The sequence below is a fragment of the Choloepus didactylus genome, chromosome 1 (assembly GCF_015220235.1).
Source record: "Choloepus didactylus isolate mChoDid1 chromosome 1, mChoDid1.pri, whole genome shotgun sequence".
NCBI lineage: Eukaryota > Metazoa > Chordata > Mammalia > Pilosa > Megalonychidae > Choloepus > Choloepus didactylus.
In genome coordinates, this window is record NC_051307.1 from 169,867,988 (window position 1) to 169,891,242 (window position 23,255).

A 23,255-nucleotide genomic window follows, 5' to 3' on the forward strand; every position below is an offset into this window, starting at 1 on the left:
AACAATCCCTCTGATGAGGATACTCTAAGTCATTTTTTTTTGCCCCAGGAAGATCCACAAATTGAATAAGTCCACTTCCCAAGTCTCTCTTTCTTTCATTTTCTCTCTCAGAAGATGGGGACGTTGCAGGCCTGTGTTGTTAGATCTTTGCCAGGTCTTAGTGTCTCATTCACTGGCCCCTTGATAAGGTTGGGAGATGGTGGCGAGGGTTGGTTTTGAAAAATGGTAGAAAGAGTGACAGAATTACATGCGGCGTTGCTTACAGCTCCTACCCGTGTAACTTCAGACAGCTCAGGGACTTGGCTCCCTATTGCCTCTGCCTCATTCGCTCTGAGTTTTTCTTCTCTCTGGCCTCATCCTCCCCAGCATCTCCCCTACCATGTGAGTTCTCCCACGACTCACCCCAACTGCTCTTAAGCATTCTCGCATCAATTTTTGAGAGTTGCCTCTTCTTCTTTTAAAATTTTAGCTTTAATTTTTAATTATGAAATATAACATTTCCATTGTAGGGAAACAGAACCTGTTACATAGTAAGCACTTAGTAAATATGTATCGAATGGATGAATGAATTAAAAGTAATTAGGAAATATAATACAAAGGAAGAGAACATTAAAAACCAGCCATAAATCCACCCCAAAGAGATGAACAATAACAGCTTGTTTGCATCTTCCTAGATATTTTCTGCAATTCTAAAAATAAAAATGAGATCATTTTGTCTTTATTGTTTTGTTACATGCTTGCCCCCCAACAGATGAACATCCTCCATGACAATACATGGTTTTACACATCATAATTTCAATGACTACATTATAGTCCATTTTGTAGAATATTACCATGAATTGTTTAACCAAGTTTCTGTTCTTTGACATATAGGTGGCTTCCAATTTTTTCGCTATTGTAAACAACACTGTAATAAACATCCTTGAGGTTGTTTCTTAATTTTTACATGTGATTTTAATAATTTCCTTAGGAAAATCCCCAGAAAAGGAATATTTGAGTGAACCAAAGTATATTTTAATATCTAGATGACAAACCATCTAGGGAAAGTTTCCCTTTGCCTGAGCCCTGAGGTTCATTCATTTCCAACTGGAACTCTGAATTGTCAGTTCTTTCAGAATCTTTGCCCTTCAGGAACTGCTGACATACACAGAAGATGATCACTATGGATTTACTGAATCAAGTGGTTTGAATATCCCTTTCCCTTGGTTTCAATGCTAACTCCTCACAAACTGAATTCCCAGGTACAGTTAAGAAACAGATAAGTAGAAAACCAGAGCGAGACCAATCCCAGGAAATCTCTGAAACCTAAACTCCAGCTTGCTTAATTAATTTAGGCCAGGGGTAGGCAAATGAAGACCCACAGGTCAAATCTGGCCTGTTCTCTATGGCCCACAGGCTAAGAATTGTTTCAAAAATTTTAAATGGTTGAGAAAAGTCAAAAGAAGAGTCATATTTCTTGACATGTGAAAATGTTAGGAAATGCCAATTTCAGTGTCCATAAAAGTTTTATCGGGATACAGCTATACTAATTTGTTTATGCCTTGTCTTTGGCTGCTTTCACCCTAAAATTACAGTGATGTAGTTGCAACAGAGACTGTAGGACCCCCAGAGCCTAAAATATTTACTATCTGGCCCTTTACAGAAAAATTTTGCTGAACCCTGATTTAGGCATTAGTTAATCCAACATGTGTAATGCTAAACTCTAGAAAAATGAAATTTGTAACGATGGTGTCACTAAATCAGCACTTTTAGAGAGCTGCTCTGACTTACTAACACTTCCCGAGTGTATGTGTTCTCACAAACTTTCTCTTGTCTCAGCTTTGACCCCAGCATTCTGTAGGTGAGAAACTCTAGCACCTTAAACCCTGGCTCCAGGAAGTACTTAGACAAGGGATTTTCACTGTGAGCATTGAAAATTTCCCAAGTTCACAGTTTTAGCATCACTGATACCAAGTCCTGAGGGCATGCTTTGGCTAGTGTGGCTGACGTGATGAAGTATGGCTCCCTTATTAACTTGTCAAAGTGCGGTGCAGCTGCATCATTTGCTTACCCATTTGCTTAACTTAAATAAAGGTTGGTGGTTAGGCTTCTGTTGCATTGTGCTCTCCTGCTAATTATCAGTGTATTTGTTTTAGAGACAATTAGCCACCTGGTTCATTCTCCCATTGAAGTCAGGTCATCATGAGTTACATCTGCTTTCAGGCCTCCTCAAGTCCAAGACATAATAAAAAGATGATGGCTATGATTATGAAAAGCGTGCGGGGTTGGGCATCGATGGTACAGCATATTGAATTCCCAAGGAGGATTGGGTTGCATCATTGTACTCACAGAAGCTCCTTTCTGCCAGTCACAAAAGAAGGATGTGGGCTGAGAACTCTTCTGCAGAGCCAGAAGTCCTTTCGCGTGCAAAAGGGGAGTATTTGCAAAAGTAGACACTAATAATAGCAAGGCAAAGTAAGGCAGGATTCCTCCCCGGGGCACTGTGCTGATACAACAAAAAAGTGACAAGTAAGCACGTCTCAGTGCTTGCGGAATTTGCATAAAACTGACCTGTGGGTTTTGCCTTTTAAAAAAATGTGCCCCATAATGTGACATAATATTATGCAGAATACACATTTTCTTTTATAATCCCATATGCTCTGGCAAAACTTAGCATTTTGGAATCAACACTTTATTACGCTGGGTCCTCACTGAATCACATGGATGATGGAGACACCCTTCGTGGCTTTCTGAATTTGAGGAGCTGAGGGCCATGGCATTGAGGTAGCTTGATCAGAGGAGGATGCTCCTGGACTGGAGGAAAGGAAATCAGATCTATGAGGCTTGGTGCAATTTATCAAGTCTGTGTCTGCTGTAGAGGGCCTGGAACTGGATTCAATAGAGTGTGAGTGAGTAGTAAACAATTGATTTGGCTGCCTTGATTCTAGCCAAGTGAAGATTGTTAGGTGAGGCTTAGTGTTGGAAGAAAATTAAGCATCCCTAATCTGTAGAAGCTACAGGTCAACAGAGCACACACTGAGAAAATTTTACTCTGTGAACCAGGGTGGCATGTAGCAGTGAACGTGTGTTTCAGACTCAAAATCGGCAAGTTGCTTAACCATCAAAAGAAATTCCAATTTCCATAAAAACACACCAACCACAAAACTCTAGAGATTATGGTGCTCTCCAAAAAGCTGTGGTGGGTTACCTGAAGCATATTGTTCCAACTTCAAATCTGTGAAGGCAACATGAGCAGAAAGCCGACTTGGTTCTCTCAAATTGGGTTTCCCGAAGTGAATCCTGGCAGCACAGTGGTTTCGTGGGATGTCATGTTGAGAATGAGATTCCATGGTCTCCAAATTTTGGACAACAGGGTGCTCAGCTAACTTAAACAGATTCCTTTCTGCAGGATTTCGGGGAACTTTTAATACGCTAATGAGCTTTGTGAAATGCAGCACTTCCCAAATTTATTAGACCACAGAACCTCCCTTTTCCTGATAATCTGGCAGGAATAGTGTTCCGGTGAAAGCTTGGTGAGAAAGATTGCCCCAAAGTGGTTGTTCTAAATCAGGGCTCTATTAAAAACCCAAGAGCAAGTGTCAAGGAAATAGTTGGGTGCAGAGTGCTTACAAAACTGAACAGGCGGGCTGGTGACAGTTCCAATTCACCTGCTTATTGTCCTTTTTTCCTCTAGATCTTATCGGAGCTTGGGGCTTTTCTTACCACAGTTCTGATGTCTTGGCATGAATGGCTGCATTTTAAATTGTTTAAAATTGCTGCCTTGTGGAGCCTTAGGCTATGATTTGAAATGGTAAGAAATAATTTAGCTAATTGAATTGAGAAGTAACCCCACAACTTTTGATCACCTGCATAAAATCCATTAGTCTGAAGATAAATTGTACTGTACAAAGGGTGTACGAATAAGTGCGGCTGGGTGGGATTGCCCTAATTTACTAATGCAAGGGAAAGTAATTCAGCCCGATTGTATATCACCATTGGTGGCATGTGATTCTTACTGTTTGAAAACGTTTGCCAGTTACATAATAGAGTGTGAAACATAAATAATACGGATCAAGTGAGAACGCAGGACCACGAAGGTTACTGCTTTACGCGCATTGATTCATAATACCGGCGTTTTAGAGAAAGGAGTGTTGGGACAACAGCTACATACAAATGCATTTCCATCATCTAGGTCTATCTTTGTGTTGTGCTTTTCTGCTGACTTTCACGAGGCTGTTGTAAACTTAATCCTGTTTAGCAATTATGATTTACTTCAATTGGCTCCACTCATTAAGCTGTTTAAACTTAGATTTAAAGAATAATGTCCACTTTGTTCCTTTGCACAACTTGTGGGGGGAAAATAAAACATTTAAAATGGGATTCTTGGCAGAGAACAATCGACTCTGCTGACGTACTTTTAGTAGATATATTTTTTCGTCTTTGGAAAATATTTTTAATGTGAATAACAAAGCCCACGCTGTTTTTTTTTTTTTTTTTTTTTTAAGTGAGAGGGGGAATGACTCCTGATAAAACAGCATAAAATATATGCTATGCAGTTAGATGAGAAGAATGTATATCTTGGAAAAATATGTTTATATGTTCCCATATTAGCAGCCTTAGGATTTTAAACCTATTAAAAGAGCTAAGGAGAAACCAAAAGCATGTCATTCATGGAAGCTTGATAGTACATGAAAGGGAAAGACAAACCAGTGGTTTTGTCTCCTCTCAAAGCATGCTATTGACACACATATAGTTGGAGAAGGCAGTTTCTCAGATGCTAAGTGGGTGTAGTTTGGGATTTGGGGGTTTGGGTGAGGAACTGGCTCCTGGCCGAGATGCTGTCTTTGAACCCTTATTTTTCAAGGCTATCACCTTACACTCTGCTCTCTTCGTCTCCTCAGGCCACAATTAAATAACTTTGTGCAGGTTGGCAATGGTCGCATGGGCTATTAGGAATGACTGAAAGAGGTATTAGACTTGAAGGAAACACAGTACACATGAATTTCTCAGGTGTATGTTTTAATCAAAATCAGAAAGTCTCAACATGTTCACTCAACAGAATTCTGGATACTGGGCAATAAGCCCAGAGATGATATTTGAGTTTGCACATTAAGAAACAAAGGGGGAAAATCCCTAAAAGTCTCAGAAAGTTTTTAATATAAATATTTAGTGTAAATACTATATAAGAATATAATATTTTTTCTGTATATATGCTTGGCAAAACACAGGGCAATATGGAAATTCCATGAAAAACAAAGAGGACATAATTTCCTTCCCATGGCAGATGAAGTCATCAAATTCAGAACTTGACAACTGGTTAAAATTTTTTTGCTTTAGTTGCTGAGAAGTTTACACTAGACGTGATATTAATTTAAATTTCTGGGGTATTGAGTGCCATCCTTCCTTAAAGTGATTTTTGACTTTTTATTTGTATTTTACAGTCCTATTATATGGTGCTTTTTTGTTGGTGTTGTTTAACAGACTTTACAAATAGTTTGCTTGTTTTAATGTCTGCTGGTACAGACAATTGCTGTTTAAAACTCATGCCCCAGGCCAAAAAGCACAAACAAAATCAATAGATAGCGCTGTTCTGTTGGCTATGTTTCTGTAAGACTGCCATTCTTCATTATCTGGAATTTTCTGACATGATTTTTAAAAACCTCAAATATATTGTCTCTTCAGTGAAGGCGTCTTTGGAACTGATTAATATCATTATTCCATGATCGATCTTCCTGCTTCCAACCTGATTTTCTCTCTTTTGGTGCAGACTTGAAGGTAGCTTCAAGTTAAGGAAACATCTTTTCTTCCTACCCGTTAGTCCTCTGAAAACTTCCGTCTCCCACTGAAGGTACGGGAATGAAAAAAAATCACAGGCCAGAATTTCAAGGCTCATGGGGAAGTCACTGAGCACACAGCCCTAGAAAAGATGGCCTTCTCCCACAGAATACCCATGCACCTTTGGGAAAAAAGGAGAGGGCAGTTCCTCAAAAAGTTAAACCCAGAATTATCCTCTAAGCCAGCATTTCCACTCCTAGGTATATCCACAAAAGTATCGGAATCAGGTACTCAAATGAATGCTTGTACACCAATGTTCACAGCAGCACTACTCACAATAGCTAAAAAGTGAAAACCACCCAGGTGTCCATCAACAGATGACTGGATAAACAAGATGTGGTAGATACATACAATGGAAATCTATTTATCCGTAAATAGGAATGAAGTGTTGATACATGCTACAACACAGATGAACCTCTAAAACATTATGCTAGGTGAATGAAGCCGGGCACAAAAGTTTATACATTCCATTATATGAAATATCTAGAATAGGTAAATCCATAAAGACAGACAGCACACTGATGGTTGCCAGGGACAGCAGGAATGGGAACTGGGGAGTGACTGCTAATGGACACAAGGTTTCCTTTTGAAGGGACGAAAATATTTTGGGATGATTGGGAGGTGATGGTTGCACAGCATTGTAAATGTACTAAATGCCACTGAATTGTGCTTTTTAATACAGTTAATTTTATGTTATATGAATTTCACCTCAATAAAATAAATGAAACTGAAGTTTGATCACAAGAAGTTCACAAGATGCAAACAAATGAAAATGAATAATGAGCACTAAGATTCAAAATATCAAACATTTTAAAGTGAGACTCCCAGAGAAGGGGGCCTATTTCAATTCAGTATTGAGCACCACATCATAAAAGAACTATTTTTAAAACAGAAAAGTATGAAGGAAAAGGGAACAAAAAGGAAAATATCTAAACTCTCAAATGGTTTGCTGTTTTCTTGGTAACATCAATCACAACTCCCTCCTCCATTCCCAGTTCTTTTTGGAGAGGGGTTATCAGAAAGCCTCAGCTCTTCCAGGAGAAACCAGAGTGAGTTCATTGGAACCCTCTGTTGTTGAGAGCTTGATTCCTTGAGTCTCTTGAGGTGTGCTGTTATCCTCACCTTGAAGCAAACTTCACTGCTGTCCTGTCCAACAACTTTGAGTTTAATGTACTCTCCTCTTTCTTGCCTGCCCAGCCCTCTGTGGAAGGTTCACCTTCTGGCCAGACGTGGTGGCAGTGACTTCTCTGCACAGGTGTTCACTGTAACAACCCGCGGAAGGCAGGACTCTGCTCCAGAGTTACATGTCATCCCTCTTGCCCACCATACCATGGCCAGAACAGGTGTCTTTTCCTGGAAAGTCTTGAGTCTGTCTAGGAAGTGGCTGGGGATAGGGATTATAAAGCAATGCAGAGTGTTGTGCTTCTGGCATCATGGCTTAGAGGTTAGGCTGGCAGACTTTGGATCCACACGCCCCAGGTTTAAAATCCAGGCCTGCTGTTTACTAACAGTTTGACCCTGTGCGGGTTATTTTACGTCTCCAAGCCTTAGTTTTCCTCATCGAGTGGCAGCAATAAGGGTGATCTCTCTATAAAGCTGTGGGGAAGATTAATGAGATACAGTGTGTAAATCACGTAGGATGGTGTTTTGCACATGGCGAGTGCTAAATAAAGTTTGGCTGCTATGATTGTGATTATTATTGTGATCATTGTCACTAGGGAATATGAGAAGAATATGAGTTTTGTCCTGAACAAATGTACAGCCTTCTGACATAGACACACAGACACACACATTCGCACAGTGGTTAGGGAGCATGTGCAAAAATAGAAAGCTATGGAATGGAAAACTCATGTAATTTTTTAAAAAAAGACTGTGTGACATGGCATAGAGAAAACTTAATTGCAAAGCTGGGACTTATGCTGACCTTTAGATGAGGAGAGTTTGATAGGTGGATGGAGAAAAAAGCTTGTTCTTGTATCAGGAATGTCGGAATGAGCATAGAGTATGGGGGAGCCCTAGCAAATTGGGCAAAGGACCAGATGGCTTGTGCCAAGCACTGCACCATGTCTACCACGTATTCCACGCTCCAGATAATCTGGTAGATAAGTAAGGGAAGAAAGGGATTTCTGGATCCATAGGGTGAGGCCGGATAATGGAGGGACTTGGGTGTAAGATGAGTGTTAGAATCCAATGTATGGCAAAAAGATAAGATGAGAAAGTAACATTTTAGGAATATTATTCTAAATAGGTCAGCAGGATGGGCTGAAGAAAAAAGAACCTGGAAGCAGGGAGACCAACTTTGAAGTTATGGTGAAAGGAAGATTCCAAGAGCTGAGACTCTATTGGGGTCTGGCAGTGGGAAAATTATCGAAAGGATGATTGAAAATAGTTTGCCCCCGAATCACATTCTATCCCGTCAGCCTGTTTTATTGCCTTCAAAGCACTTTCCACAATCTGATGGTCCTTTGTTGGTTTGTGTGTTTACTTGTTTGTTGACTGCCCTTTCCTCTAGAAAGGTATGGAAACGCCCCTCTAGCTCTGGAGAGCATTAGCATGTTGCCTGGTACCTAACTCACATAGAACGGATAGAGAGCACAAAGCACCTATAAGCTACAGTAGATTATAGGACTACAGTGTGGCTTAACAGAAGCAAGGATGTGCTGACATGTTAATTTGGGAAGAAATGATGACACATTCATGCATCTACCCACCCTCTCCACTCTAATAGCTATTGAATGCTTACCATGGAAGCAATGCAGACTAGTTGTTAAGGCCCTGATTCTGATATTGAGTGGCTTGGCTTTGAACCCCGGGCTCTACCACTTCCTACCTGTGAGGGGACTTTGGGCAATTGCTTTCTGAGATTTAATTTTCTCATCTGCAAAATGTGGATAATAATAAACCCCCCCTCACAGGGTTGAGGTGAGAATTGACTGAGATGTGAATGCTAAACTCCCAGCACAGTGCTTGGCATTACTAAGGACCCAGTAAATGGCAGCTCTTGTTATTACCACGTGCTAGGCACTGCGTGATGGTGTTTGGGGTGGCAGTGAGACAAGCTGATGGAATGTTCTAGAAGCTGTCAAATATACATGGCTCCTATTTAAATGAGACATGAGAGCAAATTTGCTTTGATTTCATTTCCTGTTGATGTGGTTCCAAATGCTACTGCTGGCCATGCAGCAGTGGAATTCTCTTAAGCTATCTCAGATATATTTTCTGCAAGGGACCCATGGTAACAAAGGAAATTATTATAAAGAAATGAGACCTGGTATATAGTGCCTCCAGAAGGAATAATGAAACAAGTTGAAAACTACTTTCTTTTGTAATTCAAAATAATGCCAGAAAATATGTGGTAAAATAATTTCAAAGTCAAGTGCTTATTGTCTTTTTGATTATTAAAAAACCAAGTATTGAAATTTCCAGGTAAGATGTTATGCAGGTTCTTCACTGTGAGTCAGACAGCAGGAAAAACTAAATAATAAAATGCCTGCTATCTTTTGTAGGATAACCCAAACAAATCACCTTTATAACCAGCCAGCATCTTTTTTTTTTTACTATCAAAAAGATTTTTAAAAGTATCTCTGATTTTAAGGAAAAAAAAGAGTTTCACTGTGGCATTTCTTGCTCAATTTCTTCTTAATGGATTATTTTTAAAGAGTAAAAATAAAAACAGGGAGTAAAGTAACTGGAACCATAACAATAGAATGTTGGAACTGAAAAGGAACTTGGGGATAATTTATTCTAATCTTGTTATTCTACAGATAATGAAACCCAGAGACTCAACATGATTCCTCAGGGCCACACAGCTTCTGGGTGGCAGTGCAGGCCCTAAAATTCATCTCCTGATTCCTGACCCTTTACTTTTCATCAGATTGGTGGTTTATGGCAAAGGGGCAAATGTTCAAATGGGATACTTGGGGGGGGAAAAAAAAAAGGAGCAAATGACCACCACACTTCTATGGTGATTCCTATTATTTGTATTTATCCAAATTAATGTCATTCATAGAAGTCCCAATGTATCTACTAGACATAACCTGGGAAATTCAGATGCAACATGAACTCTTTTATCTCAGCACACGATACCATCTACTCACTTGACCAAGCAGAAACCTGAGCTTCATAATGATTTGTCTTTCTCTTCCAGAACCAACCATTCAATAAATCCTGTTGTCTTCTCTTTCCATAGTACTCCTTGAATCCTTCAATCTCTCTCATCTCTACTTCCTTCCCTTCAGCCCAGAGAAAGCCATCACCTCTCACCTGCAACACCACAACAGCCTCTAATGAGTCTTCCCTTTTGTTTCCTTGCCCCCTTCCACCTCTCTGCTCAATTTCATCTTCACATGTAGCAAGAATGATGGCTCTAAAATCAAATCTGATCAGGTCACTGTCCTGTTTATTGCTCGTCAGTGACTCCCCATCATCCTCAGGATAAAGTCAAAACTTCCTTCACTTGAATTACAAAGTGCTACAAAGACTGGCCCCCGATAATCTTCCCAGGCTCTTCTTATACTCTCCTCCAATACCATTTCCCCATGCTGAGTCTATGATGCAGCCATACTGAACTTTGATTTTTTCAAATGTACCAAACTTTCACACATTTGGGTCTTTGCATGTGCTATTCTCTCTGTCTTGACTACTTTCCCCTTCTGTCTTCACCTGACTGATTTATAGACCTTTAGGTCTTGGCTTACAGATAGTTTCTTCCAGACAATCCTCCCTGACCACCCTCCACCTGTCTGGTTAGATACTCTTATTCTCTACTCCAAACGTAAGCAGCACTCCAAAAATAAGTCCCCATTATAGCACCTATCACACCTTATTGTAATTGTCTGTCTATTTTTACTTCTCCCTCAAGTAACTTATTTGCTCCATGTGAAAAAGAAATCATGTCCATCTTCTGTGCAGAATCCTTACCACTTATTGCAGTGCCTGCTATGTAACCAAAATAGCTGGTGAATGAATGAAAGAATGAATGAACAAACTCCTTCTCATTTCCTCAAATTCCTCTTGAGTGGGACGATGGGTGAAGAATGGCACAGGCAGCAATAGCCCAGAATGGAGTTGGGGAGGAGGCAGTGGTCATTTGTTCCTCTCTCCCTTTCAATTCCAAGAAAGAACAGTATTGGGGGCATAAAAGTGAATAGGGTGCTGGGTTAAGAATACGCTTGGAATTCTATCATGTAAGATTTTGAAATCAATTGGAGCCTTCTTGTTAGACATCCATGTTTACTTTGTGTGTGTTTAAAATTTTCTGTAATAAAAAGTTTAAAAACAATGTACTCCTTGCCTTGTGTTACAGGAAACTAGAATGATAATCATGGTCAGGTGCAAATTCTGATTTTATCAGTAAATGGGTACTGGTGGTCATGAGGAAAGAAAACTTATTAATTGGATGACTTTACATGGTAGGTGGTGTCCTGAGTGCCTCATGGTCAAGCAGCTTATATCAAGAAGAAGAACTTAACATCAGTTTAAATTGCAATCATTTGCTGTTAAGAAAAGGAATAATAATCTTTGTTATATGATTATTTTTAGTGCTAATTCATGTGTACTTTAACAAAATTGAAATTTTTTAAAATATATGTGGATATGTGTATCTAACCATATGAGTTTGTTTTGTTTTGTTTTGTTTTTTTAACAATTACTGAACTTTCGAAATTAAGCCAGGAACACTGTTTAAATGAGTTATTGCTACATAAAAATCATATCATAGTCCCATTTCCCTAGGAATTTTGTCAGGTTACTTTATGAAGCTAGAACCTAATATCTTAACAGGTTTCAGCTAATAGAGTGGGGTTTATTTGGGCATTTGAATGTGTCATTGTTTAAAGATTTAACTACATTTTTACATACATTCACAGTCTTGTGTTCTAGATGGATGCCATGGTACTTTTAAAATTTTCTAGCTTTCACTACACTGATAACACTATTTGCCATTAGCAGTTTTGTTGAATCCACTGTATCACCAGGGCACTTGCTCTTTTAATGTCCCAGAGAAAGTATGTTTATGGAAATGAAAAGATATCTCTTTCAAGACAGGAGATGACGTCTAGAGCCAGTGGTTTCTCATGAAGCCAGTATGGTCTCTCTTGGCCATTTTGGTTGGAGCCCAAGTATATTTGACTCGTGGTTTGGTCTTTCATTCTGATAATTTACCTCATTTTTTATAATTTACCTACCGATGTCAAGAACAATCAACATCTTTCCCTGCGAGACTAGTAGATATTCGCTTAAGCCAATGGGTTTGTCAAAGGTGGAATCCAATGGTTCAATTCACTTGGTCAGATTTATCAATGCTTCCCACATACAAGGCATGGTGCAAAGTGTTTTCAGGGATGCAAAGAGAGAGAGTGATGAAGAACTGGCAGTCAAATTATAGGCAAACAGGGAAAATGTGCACAAATAAAATTAGTCTTTCCTGCCACTAAGTGGATAAAGTCTATAATTGATAAAACTTCTTTATTAAACTCCTGTTGAAGGAACATGCAATTGTATCCAAAACCAAATGTGAGAGTGTTCATATAGGGTAACTGGAAAAGAGTGCTTTTGCTACCACTCTTTATGCTCCATTGAAGAAAAAATACGACAGGCAGACATTTTTATCACTTGCTCCAGAGAAAACAAGGCTGCTGTGCTAACATCATATACCCATTTTCCTTGGAAACTAGTACATTCTGGACTGAGGAAATTTCTAGCTATCCAGACAACTAGAATTTGGCCAACCTAGGGTTCTGGAGGGCAAGTGGAAAACTATTGGGCAGTTTTGACTTGGCGTTGTCACATAAAGTCCCAAATTGACAGAAGAAGCTGAAGTTGCTGCCCTGTCTCAGGGAGACTAAAATTCCAACTTTATTTTTTGTGTTTGGCAAAATGCTATTTGAATTTTAGTGATTAGTTTTTGGCTTACCATTTTCATCTTGTTTTATTTAAAATGTACAACCCTTTATGAAATACTCTGCTATGTTTAAGAACTTTAATAAGGTAGGGGCTACAGCCTTATTGACTTCCAACTAAACTATTTAGGAAAAAAAAGAAACAGTAAAAAAGTTCCATATCTAAGTCTAAATTAATTCTGAACTTAATCTATATCTGTATCTGTATCTATATTTATGTATATATTCATATTTGGTATAAAATTAATAACCATGGACACTTTGAAACTATAGAATTGCCTTTGGTGAATAGATTTCCAGTAAATGAAGTACAAACATTTCTTGAGAAAATATGCTCTCTGAATTCTTTCTTTTTAAATACAACAATAAAGTTCTACAATATGGAGAGAAGCATTGACTATTTAAGGTTGGCAAAAAAGAGCCAGAAATGGTAGTGTGATAGACTGATTTATTGCCATGGCCTAATTGTGGCGAAGTATAATTAATTCCCTGCCCCCGGACTTGAGACCTGATCATGTGATTTGCTTTACCAGAAGGCTGTTAGTACACATGATGTGAGTAGAGGCTTCTCGTGGACTCACGGGTCGGGCTTCCCTTTTTGCCTTCCGGTGATCCTCAGGGAGAACAATGTGACCCAGGTCGCTGCTGCTACTTCAGCCTGAGCCCCAGAATAAGAAATGTAGAGCAGATCAATGCCCGTGATAGCTGCTGATCCAAGGAGAATAATAAGAGATTCACGGAGTAGACCTGAACCTACCTGCAACCTGGAGCCTATAGCCCAACATGGTTCAGTCAAGTAGGAGCCAACCCACAAACCAATGAATATGAGAATAAATTATTGTTGCTTTTTAGAGTGGTTGGTTATGCAGCATTATCATAACAATTGCTGACTCACACAGGGATCCCTAGACATCCTGTTCAACTCTGTGCAGACATATGTAACTATGAAATGTTCTAAATACATTCATTTCCATAAATATCTCTATCAGTGTTAGTGATGTAACTTGTATATTCAGTTGTTTCAACTAAGAGTGTCTTTTCTCTGCATTGAAAGAACTGAATCAGTATAATGGGTGTTCTGAGTGACTTCTAGATATAATATGTGTTACTTTCTGCCTTCAAAAGGTGTAAATGCTAACTATAAATTGTGCAGCTGGAATTTAGGAATTTGATACTTATGGACATTTTGAGATATTGTAGAAAGAGAATTATGTGTGAAGCTGGAATTTTTCAGAAGTGCTATGCTGCCTTTTAAGTTCTTGTCTTGAGTCTGAGTAGACTTCTTACACACAAGCTTTCTAATTTTCCAAGTAGCAAAAAATATATATATATTCATATCACAAAGAATACAAGTGTGAGGAGCAGTTAGTTCCAAACTGTCTGCTGCTTTTCAGCTAGGATTGTGTGCAGTTCATGTCAAAACACTTCAGCAAAGAAATACAAATACAGACTAATGTTTGACTTCTTTTGTTGTGTTGAACTGGAGCCAGCAAAAGTATTTATATATAAATCCACTTGTGAAAAGCATAACCCTCTCAATGTGACTTATATGTTTAAGGCTTAAAGAGAATTCAGGTTGATTGACAGAAACTACTGCTCTGACAATGTCAAGATATATAACTCTGCTTATGTGGAAACTTTTAAATTCATTCTTTTCACTCAGGGATGTTTATCTTCTAATTAGGTGGCACTGAATTAGCAATGAACATTTATTTGCCCTACTATGTGTATGTAAAGCATAAGCCTTCAATACCCTTAGCCTCATTCTTCTTTTTATGAATTTGAGGGAAACAAATCTTCCCAACCCCCTAGCGTGTTCCTAAAATATCTACTTAGAGACTGCCTGAGGGCCAAATAGATGGCTTTGCCATTTTAAATACTTGAGCATAATGTAGGTATAAAAGAGAGCCCCATCAGATGGAGTCAGATATTTTTCTTCTGTTTCTAACAGTAATGCCCGGCAAAACTGTTTTTTCCTCCCTAATTCTGTGAGGGACAATGATATGTGTTTTGAATCTCTGATTTAGATGGGCTTCATTGGATAGAACAAAATAAAAGGGCACTGGTACATCAAATTTCTTAAAGATCATGTAGGAAAACCGTGTCTCCATTTTTCAAAAGCTGCATCCTTTTATATTGTTGAACTCTAGTACCTTGTTTAAATTTTTATTGCATTCCTGCACAGTGCTATGCATAAGTGTATGAGAAATGCCATAACGTGTTAGGCCAATGGTCCATCTTGTTTGCCTTTGAGGGAATTTTTGTAGAGAGCTAAGGTTGTCTTTCTTGACATTACTCTGAAAACATCAGAGATCGAGTGCACACATTCCTTAAATCTCCTTAATATTCCATTTTAGAGCCAGCATCTGTGAATTTTGCTGAACTTTTTAATACTTGTAGTTTCACTGTTGGCTATTCTTTTGGGACAATAAGATCACTTTATGATTTATAGTAAAAAATCAGCTCCTTCAAGTTTCAAGAGTTGGTTCTCGAGGTCTAGCATTTTGAGATTTGATGCATAAGTCCCTGCTTACAAAACTCATATCTTCATGATTTTCTAGATTTTAGTTATGTGGTAGGCTGCTTCTAAAATGGTTCCCAGTGATTCCCAACCCCTGATATTCATGCCCTTGTGTAACTGCCCCCCCCACCCCCACCTTACGCCTGGACTGGGCCTAGTGACTTTCTTCTAACAATAGAATATGGCAAAAGTGATGGAATGTCAATTCTAAGATGAAATTATAAAAGACTGTGACTTTCCTGTTGCTTGCACTCTGTTTCTGTCTGATTCTTGTGTGTTTGCTCTGAAGAAGAAACTACCATGCTATGAGCTGCCCCATGGAAGGGCACGTGTGGCAAGGAACTGAAGTGGCCTCTGGCCAAGAGTCAGAGAGGAACGGACGCCCTGGATCCCTTGAGGGACTGGACCCTGCCCACAGCCACGGAAGTGATCTTGGAGGCAGATCTTTCTCCAGCCAAACCAGATGAGACAACAGACCCGGCCGACACCTCGATAACAGCCTTGCAAGAGACTGTGAAGCAGATAGTCCAGCCAGGCCAGGTCAAGATTCCTGACCTAGAGAAATTGTGTGATGGTAAAATGCATTTTTTTTTAATTAAAGTCAGTTTTATTGAGATATATTCACATATACAATCATCCGTGGTGTACAATCAACTGTTCACAGTACCATCATATAGTTATGGATTCATCACCCCAATCTATTTTTGAACATTTTCCTTACACCAGAAAAAATCAGAATAAAAATAAAAAATAAAAGTAAAAAAGAACACTCAAATCATCCTCTCCATCACACCCTATTTTTCATTTAGCTTTTGTCCCCACTTTTCTACTCATCCAGCTACACACAGGATAAAGGGAGTATGATCCACAAGGTTTTCACAATCACACTGTCACCCCTTGTAAGCTACATTGTTATACAATTGTCTTCACTTTTTTAAAAAAATTTTATTTTGAAATAAATTCAAACTTACAGGAATAGTTGCAAAAACAATACAAACCCCGTACACAGAACTCCAGCATACACTGACCCCCTTCCCCTGATACCCCGATCCACCAACTTTAACCTGTCACACCACCGTTTCTTTCTTTCCCTCCCTCCCTATCATCCATCATTTATTGCTCTGTCTTCTGAACATATGCGAGCAAGCTGCACATATCCTTGAACAAACAATATAATTCACATACACATTTCCCATGAACAGGAACATTCTTTTATGCAGTCATATTAAGCGCAGCTAAGAAGTTCAAGAAACTCAGCATTGATACAAAGCTTACATTCTATATTTCCTTTTTCTTTGTCTTATGTCCCAACTGTGTCCTTTTGAGACTCCTCTCCTCCATCCTCAGATCCCATCCAGGGTCATCCTTGGCATTTAGTTGTCATTATCTATTTAGACTGTCTTTTTTTTTTTTTTTTTCCAATTGCGGAAATATATATGCAGTCTAAATCTTCCCATTCCAACCCCTCCCTAGCATTCCATTAGTGGGATTAATCACATTTAGAATGTTGCAATGCTATCACCTTCCCACCATCCATTACTAGAAATTTCCCTTCACCCCAAATGGCAACCCTACACTCATTTCTTAACTACCCATTGCCCCTTCCCCTACTTCTTGTAACCCATACTCTACTTTTCATGTCTATGGTCATATTCTCTGATACTTTCTTTGTGTTTACCGTGGAGCTTAAATTTAATATCTTAAATCTATATGAATCTTGTTTTTCTTTGATACCAATTTAACTTCAATAGGACACGTAAACTATGTTCCTATACTCCTCCATCCCGCCACCTTTATGTAGTTCTTATCAAAAATTAGATATTTTACATTGAGTCCAAAACCACTGAATTATTATTACAGTTTATGTATTTTAGATCCTGTAGGAAGTACATAGTGGAGTAACAAATCAAAAATACAGTAGTATTGGTATTTATATTTACCATGAGATCTTTACTGGAAATCTTTATTTCTTCATGTGGTTTCATTCAATTGTTTAGTGTCCCTTCCTTTCAGCATGCTCAATTCCCTTTAGCATTTCTTATAGGACTTATCTACTGGTGATGAAGTCCCTCAGCTTTTGATTATCTGGTAATGTTTTCATCTCCCCCTCATTTTTAACTTCCAGGTGTTTGTGAATTTTCTAAGTCTCTGGTGGTTACTGACTTCTATTTGTATTCCATTGTGGTCAGAGAATGTGCTTTGAATAAATTCAATTTTTTAAATTTATTGAGGCTTGTTTTATGTCCCAGCATTTGGTCTATTCTGGAGAAAGATCCATGATCACTAGAGAAGAATGTGTGTTCTGGTGATTTGGGATGTAAGGTTCTTTATATGTCTGTTAAATTTCTGTATAGCTCTCCTTTCTTTGTTTCTCTGTTGCTAGGTTTCCCTTTAGTATCTGAAGTAGGGCAGGTCTTTTATTAGCAAAATCTTTCAGCATTTGTTTGTCTGTGAAAAATTTAAGCTCTTCCTCAAGTTTGAAGGAGAGCTTTGCTCGATAAAGTATTCTTGGTTGGAAATTTTTCTCTCTCAGAATTTTAAATATGTCATGCCACTGCCTTCTCACCTCCATGGTGGCCACTGAGTAGTCACTACTTAGTCTTATGTTTTTTCCTTCATATGTGGTAAATTGCTTGTCTCTTGCTGCTTTCAGAACTTGCTCCTTCTCTTCAGTATTTTACATTGTGATCAGAATATGTTTCGGAGTGAGTTTATTTGGATTAATTTTATTTGGAGTTCACTGGGCATTTATGCTTTGTGTGTTTATATTGTGTAGAAGGTTTGGGAAGTTTTCCCCAACAATTTCTTTGAATACTCTTTCTAGACCTTTACCCTTCTCTTCCCCTTCTGGGACACCAATGAGTCTTAAATTTGGATGTTTTATTTTATCTATCATATCCCTGAGATCCTTTTTGATTTTTTCCCCATTCTTTCTTTCATTCTTTTGTTTCCCATTCTGTGGTCCTTGAGGATGCTGATTCATTGTTCAGCTTCTTCTAATCTTGTACTATGAGTATGCAGACTCTTTTTAATTTGGTCAACAGTTTCTTTTATTTCCATAAGGTCATCTATTTTTTTATTTACTCTTGCAATTTCTTCTTTATGCTCTTCTAGGTTCTTCTTGATGTCCTTTATATCCTATGCCATGCTCTTCTTCATGTCCTTTATATCCTGTGCCATGCTCTCATTGTTTGTCTTTAGTTCTTTGATTAATTGATCCAAGTACTGTGTCTCCTCTGATCTTTTGATTTGGGTGTTTCAGTTTGGGTTATCCATATCGTCTGGTTTTATCACATGCTTTAAAATTTTCTGTTATTTTTGGCCTCTTGGCATTTGCTTTACTTGATAGGGTTCTTTCAGGGTATGAAAAACACAAATCTATCATTTGTCAGATCTACAGCTTGGTGGCGTACACTTTCTCTTCTCTAATTAACCAGCAGATGGTGTCTGCGACTCTTCTATTCCCCTCAAGTCAGTTCTCCCCAACTTTGTCTTTGTGGTGTGTGGGGGTCTGATTCTTGTGGGGTTCAATTGGTGCACTAGGTTTGGGTGTATTGTTGGTGCTGTCCACCCTGAATGTGGGGCATGTGTCTGAGTGGTTAGGGAGGCAGGGCAGCTTTAATAATCAACGCTCCCAGGTGTTCCCAGAGATTTAAGGCTGTTGCAAGAGTCTAAACCTTCATTTCAGTCTTGCCACAGATTGTCTCTGCCATTGACCCACAAGTCCTTGGTATTGGCACAGGGTCCATGGGGTTTCCAAGCGGGTCCCTCTTCCCAGCCGTGCTCTTCCAGGATCTCTGCTGAGGGAAGGCTGTGCCACATCACAAGTGTGCACCAGCCCTCTAGGGAAGCCCTGGGCCACCGGGCCGAGCAGGGGCGTTCCCAGCCTGCTGTAAAGACGGCTGAATAGGGCATGTTAATTTCCCCCTTTTTGCACAGCTCCGCCTTCCCAGCTCTGGGACAATCAGCTGTGGGTGCCCTAAAGTCCACTATCCATGGCTGATATTGTGGCATGTGTGCGGTGTTGCGGGAAACACTCCCCATCACACTGGGACCCTTGGCATGACTCTGAGCTGTGGCTCTGGCCCTGGGCAGGAGTGTCCCCAGCCCCCCGGGAAGATGGCTGCAAGGGGCGCAGTTTCTTTCTCCTTTTGGCTCCCCTCTGCCCTCCTGGACCCGAGACAATTAGCAGCAGGTGTGGGAAGGGTTATCCTCCACTCCAGATATTGAAGCGTTCTCAAGGCTCACTCCTGTCATGCTTCACTGCGCGGTTCTTGCCACCGTATCTGCAGCCGCTCCTGGGTTTTGTTTTTTTTTTTAAAAAAAAGAACTAGTCTGTCTCCAAACGCTAACCCGCAGTTTCCCCACACTACAGTGTGGCTGCCAGACTTTCAGCTGGCTCACTTACTCTTTTCAGAATGCAGACTCCTGGTTTCACCAAATGCACAGTCCCTGTGGATTTAGCAGACCTTGTCCAGCTGGTGCATCACTGGGTCTGGTGTTCTGGGTCACTTTCTGGCTTTTATCTAGTATTTTTCACGGAGATGTTTTTTTGCCCTGTCTCACCTAGCCACCATCTAGGTTCTCCCTCAAATGTATGTTGTTTTAAGCCATTAAATTTTTTTTTTTTGGGGGGGGGACAATTTGTTCTGAAGCAACAGATGACTAAGACCATTATTAGCTACATTCAGTCTCCTCTCCAGACATGAAAGAACACCTTCATCCTTGAGGTCCATTTATTTGGCTTTCTCTGAACTTACCCCTTTCCATTATGCTTTTCTGGAGATGCTGTAACCAGAAATTTGTGAGATATTCCAGTTGTAGTCTCATCACCATTTTGCACAAGGTTGGAGTACAATAGAACATTAGTGTTGTTTCTAAGTCACCTCCTGTTAATGGGTTCCTGTATCAAAAAGGAAACTTCTTGGCTGAACATTGAAACTAATGTGTTTGGACACCAGTTTAAACAACTCTCAAACTTCTTGCCCAGTTCTCCTTATTTTTCTATGTGGGGTAAAGTCATTCTCTAGTTGGTCATTGCTTTTGTCCATACTGAAGGTCCTTACTCAATTTATTTTGATTATATATTTGAGACAGTCCTGCCATGTGACTCCAATAGTTTGTCAATTGTGCCCCCCAATTTTTTTTAACTTGGCAACTGTAAGGTGCATTCTCCTTCTCAGATCTATTATGCATCTTAAAATGTAAGTTAAGCATGATCCTAGCAGATTTTCATGTGATGGATGTATCAATTAGCTGTTTCTTTGTAATAAGCCACCTTAAAAGTTAGTGACTTAAAACAATAAATATTCATGTAGCTCGTGCTTCTGTGGGTTGGCAGTTTAGGCTGGCTCAGCTGGGTAGTTCAAATCTCAACTGGGCTCCTTCAATGCATCTGCCAACAGCTGCGGGTCAGGTAGGAGGCTTTGCTGATCTTGGATAGATTCTCTCGCATCTTGGAGGCCTCAGCTAGGGTCGACCAGCTGACTCAGTTGTGTTCCACATGATGCTGCTGCTGCAGGCAAGCCCAGGCACGTTCACATGGCGGCTGCAAGGTCCCATGGAAACAAACAGAAGCAAGGCCTCTGGAGCCCCAGTCTGAGCACTGACACATCTTTCACTCCCACCAGTTTCTACTGACCAGAGCAAGTCACAAGTCCAACCAGATTCACAAGGTGGGGAAATGGATTCTACCTCTTAACGGGCAGAGCTGCAAAGTCAATTGCTAAGAGGGGATGAATAATCATGGCTATTTTTGCCATCTCCCATGGTGGCCATAATTGAATATGGAGTCTCCTCCTCCTCCAATACAAAAATGTTGGATAAAACACAGCAATGACCAAAACAAATTTAAGCCATAGCCAGGCCATAAAAAGCCAAGAATAAAAAGTAAACTCTTGAGGGCCAAACGGATTTCTCTTCAAAATCAAAATGATAAGTGTAGGAGTTGCTGTTGTAGCTAGGGTTGACAGATAAAATAGAGGATGCCCAGTTAAATTTAAATTTCAGATAAACAAGAAATAATTTTTTTGGTATAAGAATGTTGCAAATGTTGCACAGGCCATATTAATAATAAAAAATCATTCAGTTTAAATTTGAAGTTCAAATTTAACTGGGAATCTTATATTTTTGTTTGCTAATCTGGAAACCCTAGTTTTGGTGCTTCAGGAGAATACTGGGTGGAGATATAATCCTTAAGGAGTGGCCTTGGGCCTATGTGAGGTAGTGAGCTGGAATGAAAATATGTGCATGAGGTTACGACTCTAGAAATGCTGTTCCTACAGTGAAAAGGGGGCTAGAAAAATTTTGTTCATCAGCCCCCCAAAACAACAAGGATGGTTGCCTCTGTCTGGGATTATGGTGAAAAAAAAAAGATTCTATAAAAAATAAAATACCAGGCTTGGGCTGTACATTCATGTAATATCCACATTTAAATTATGTCTCTGGATTGGAGAACTCAAGGCAAGAATTTAATGTAAAATCTTATCACTGACAACTAAAATGGCTGGAGTAATTGACTAATTCAATAGCAGAACTATTCTTTAGTGACATTTTCACAACCCTAGGCTCTGAGACTCCCACAGGGAAAAAAAACAACCCTCTCTGAGGAAGAAGTCATAATAAGAAATTAAGGAAAAAATATAAGATACAACTAGAAGGCGGATTAGCTCCCAAGGACTTATGATAATGGGCAATCTAAGACTACAAATTAAGTATGTTGAAATTATTAAAGATTTAAAAGAGGAATGGAAATTATAATGAAAGAACCAAACTCTAAGAAAAAAGAATAGCAGATTTGAAAAATTATGAAAATAGAAAGTCTACAATTACAAAATATGGAAAAACTCAGCAGGTGCCGGTGAAAAAAGAACCAGTGATTTAGAACAGTGTTTCTCAAACTTGTCTGAAGATGAAAATCACTTGGATTGTTCCCTGAAAATTGTGATTCGATAAGTCTGTAGGGGGTTCAGCATTTTTTGTTGTTGTTTATATTCAGCAAGTTTGGGAAATACTGAACTAGACTAGAGAGCTATGGAAATTATCCAGAATAGTACATAGAGGAATAAAGAGATAGAGATTATGCAAGAGAGGATAAAAGAGGTGGTAAAAGACATACAGAAAAGTATGCATACTATAAATGGACAAGTCATAGAATTTTCAAAAACTGAACAAACTCTTATATTCAGCACCCATAGCAAGAAACAAAGCATCACCAAATTAGGATATCTTGATACAATGGAAAACCAATTAAGAGTTTAAAATAACGAATGAAACTATTTGGATTAATACGGATAAACCTCGAAAATACAATGTTGCCTGAAAAAAGAAAGCTGCAAAATGACAACATAGTATCAAACCATTTATGTGAATTAAAAACCCATAAAATGATGTATATTGTTAATGGATATATACATATATAGTTACAGTTTTGAAAGACAGATACCATGTTCAGGACAGTGATTAATACATCAATTATATGCCAGGAGCTAGGAGGTGGAGAATAACTGGCCCCAGAGGGACATAAACTCACAACTATGTTATTTCAGCATCATGTATTTTCATTTCTGTATCTTCCTTTCTCAAACTCCTACCTTGGTCCTTTTTGCTTTTTATTTCATTTGTTGTTGTTGTTTGTAGGTTGAAGTCTTAGGAATATTTCCAAATGTTTTCTGGCAATCTCAGGTATATCCACTAGTTATCTTGTGTGTGTCTCTTTTTGTTATTCCAGACTCACAAGTTATAGAAGATGAATAAGGCTTTGATTTTTGCCTCTATATTTTTCCCCTTTTCCATTTATTCCCTTTGTTTCTGAGTTTGAGGTAGAAATTGAATCCATTCAGGGGTAGCTTACATTTGTTTAGCCAAATGGTGTCATCATTCCTCTGGTTTTTCTCCTGGCAAATGGGAGTAGTGAGTACCCTGATCTGCTGAAAAGATTGTTTCAGTCACTTTGGGCAAGCAGCAGAGCTGCTCTGTGCCTCAGTTCCCTCATATCCATTTGGGAATAATGCTATTTTACT